At 40.6% G+C, this 2774-nt stretch overlaps 1 long non-coding RNA gene across 1 annotated transcript in view; it reads right to left on the bottom strand.

The window, feature by feature from the left end:
• Nucleotides 1–570: 570 nt before the first annotated feature.
• LOC139041831 (uncharacterized) overlaps nt 571–2774 on the bottom strand; it is a 17201-nt gene continuing 14997 nt past the window's right edge. The window contains exon 3 of the long non-coding RNA XR_011497813.1: nt 571–2774. This exon is cut by the window's right edge and continues 8313 nt beyond it. This is a non-coding gene — a long non-coding RNA (uncharacterized lncRNA).

Raw genomic sequence — 2774 nt, 5'->3', positions numbered from 1 at the left:
TGAAGAATAATGTGAACGTTTCGTTTAGTATTATTCTGTCTCATTCCAAAATGGATTTGAACAATTCTCTAAAAGTATACACAATAGGTCAAATTTTTGAATTAAAAAAGGCAAGGAAATTTGGATGAAAAGTAAGGGTTGAGTAGTAAAATAAAAGCAAACAGCACATGCGTGTAGAAACTAATTATTTTAAGGAGAAGATAAAGAAAATAAGAGTTTTCCTGGATATCTCCCATGTATACATGTTATTAAACTTTGATTTTCTCCTGTCAAAAGAAAAGAAAATATATTTCATTATTTATTGAAATATACATTTGAGAGTATCAATTCTATATAGCAAATCTTATTTCCGAGCTCTTTTAAATTTCTGAATTGCTTTGAAACTTAAGTAATATAATATTTAACTATTCTAAAGTGAAGTGAAAAAGGAAAATTGCCTGGCCAACCCAAGGGATATCAGCCAAAGATGTGACATTCCATTTTGTTGTTTCTTATGCATGTAGACTGCTTTCAAACAGAATATATATTGTAAAATGGAATGAGTGGTGACATGCCTGGTTTACTTAATAAAGCTGTGGATAGTAGATAACTAAACTGAAAAAACCATTTGGAGGCTTGAAATTTTTAGGTTCTTTATCTATACAGGACCATGAAGTCAAAAGCAGGAGACAGTCTGAGCAAATGAAGCAAGTCAGGTGGAAGCTGGGTCCCCAGACATGGCGCCCTGTGTAGTGGGGGCATCCACGGCCCCATGCTGTCAGATAGTTGATTTGTTGAGAAAAGCCAGCACTTAGATTTTTGTACAAAATGTCATGAATTTTAAATGTTGAGAACAAATTTAATTATAAAAATAATACTATGTGATTCAAGCAAAACGCTTGTGGGCCAGATTTGGCCTTGCTAATTTGTGAATGCCAGTCTTCAGGAATTAATTTCACCTGGTTAATTACCAACTCCTCTTTGCACTCTGGGCAGGTTTCTACCAGGCAGCTAATCATGGCAGAGCCAAACAATTTGTTGACTCCTATTTGCATGGTTTTCCTTTAACCCATTGGGTCTCAAACTGTGATCTTAAATCGCATGAGCCTCATCTGGGAACTTGTTAGAAATGCAAATTAGATTTGCCCGCCCCAAATGGGCACATTTCAGATGGCCCGCCCCAGCCCTACTGAATCGGAAACTCTGGGAATGGAGCCAGAAATCTGTTTTAACAAGCTCCTCCTTGTGATTCTGATGCCCACAAAAGTTTGAGGGCCCCAATTTACTTGAAGAGAATTTAAGGCAGCCTCATTAAACCAGAACAGATCTATTGGGTTGGTAATAAGATGAACTCCTTACCAGCATTCCAGAGCCAGAGCTCACTGGTTATGTGACATTCCAAATGGTGCTGGGTATTATTACCCCGTTAATAGATACTTTGACATGTCTCTTTTAAAAAGATATAATTCCCAAGTAGCATGGAGAGTTTTCTAAAGAGAATAGCTGTCAGTTTAGGGATTGGTGTCAATGGCCATTTTTCTTTCTTGCCGGCTCCTCTAGTTGTTGTGGTTGGTGTCAGCTGAAAATATTCTCATTTTCTCTCCCATCCACATTTACCTGTTTTGCAGAGCAGCCTTTCATAATTTTTTTTTTTTTTTGAGGATCAATAGAACATGAGTATAGATATAGATAGTCAGCCCTGGTTGTCCAGTAGTTAAGGTCTGGTGCTCTCATCACCATGGTCTGGGTTCGTCTCCTACTCAGGGAGCCACACTACCTGTCGGTTGTTATCTGTGGCAGCTGTGTGTTGCTGTGATGCTGAAAGCCATGCCACTGGAATTTCAAATACCAGCAGGGTCACCCATGGTGGACAGGTTTCAGCAGAACTTCCAGAGGAAGACTTGGAAAAAGGACCTGGCCACCCACTTCCAAAAAAATTGGCCATGAAAACCCTAAAACAGTGGTGGAGCATTGTCTGATACAGCGCTGGAAGGTGAGAGGATGCCACAAAAGACCGGGCAGGGTTCGCTCTGCTGTGCACAGGAGCGCTAGGAGTTGGAATCACCTCGACAGCACTAACAACAAAAAGATATGGATCCTTGCCGCTACTCTTTTAATGGGAAAATAGCTTCAAATATACAAATAAGAGTCAAAATATGTTTATAGGAGACACTTATTCTGAATGAAAAAGAATTCAATCTTGAATCAGTATATTTACCAATATCCAGACGTGTAACAACAAATACTATTTCAACGTGCCACTGAAATTTGAATGTACTATTTTCTTCCGTATATCTGACATCTTGGAGTTAGCATGGAGTGGTATAAGAAGCACTGGTTGAGGGGCCGGCCCAGTGGCACAGCAGTTAAGTTCGCATGTTCCACTTTGGTGGCCCAGGGTTTGCTGGTTGGGATCCTGGGTGCCGACCTATGCACTGCTTGGCAAGCTGTCCTGGGGCAGGCGTCCCACATATAAAGTGGAGGAAGATGGGCACGGATGTTAGCTCAGGGCCAGTCTTCCTCCGCAAAAAGAGGAGGATTGGCAGTGGATGTTAGCTCAGGGCTAATATTCTTAAAAAAAAAAAAGCAGCAGCACTAGAGGTCACGAAGGAGACTTGGTTTCTCGTCCCATGCCTGTCCCTATCTAACTCTGTCTATCTGTGTGCCTTGATGGGTCATTTGTGACTTCTTTTTCTCAGTCAGTAAAATAAAGGGCTTGCCCTGAATGATCTCTGAGAGCTTTTCAGCTCTGAAAACATGCTGTGATATTAAGGGTTTAGTGTCATGTGGGTTAT

This window comes from Equus asinus, chromosome 24 (genome assembly GCF_041296235.1).
Source record: "Equus asinus isolate D_3611 breed Donkey chromosome 24, EquAss-T2T_v2, whole genome shotgun sequence".
In the NCBI taxonomy this organism is placed as follows: Eukaryota; Metazoa; Chordata; class Mammalia; order Perissodactyla; family Equidae; genus Equus; species Equus asinus.
This window is presented reverse-complemented; position numbering and strand designations above follow the sequence as displayed.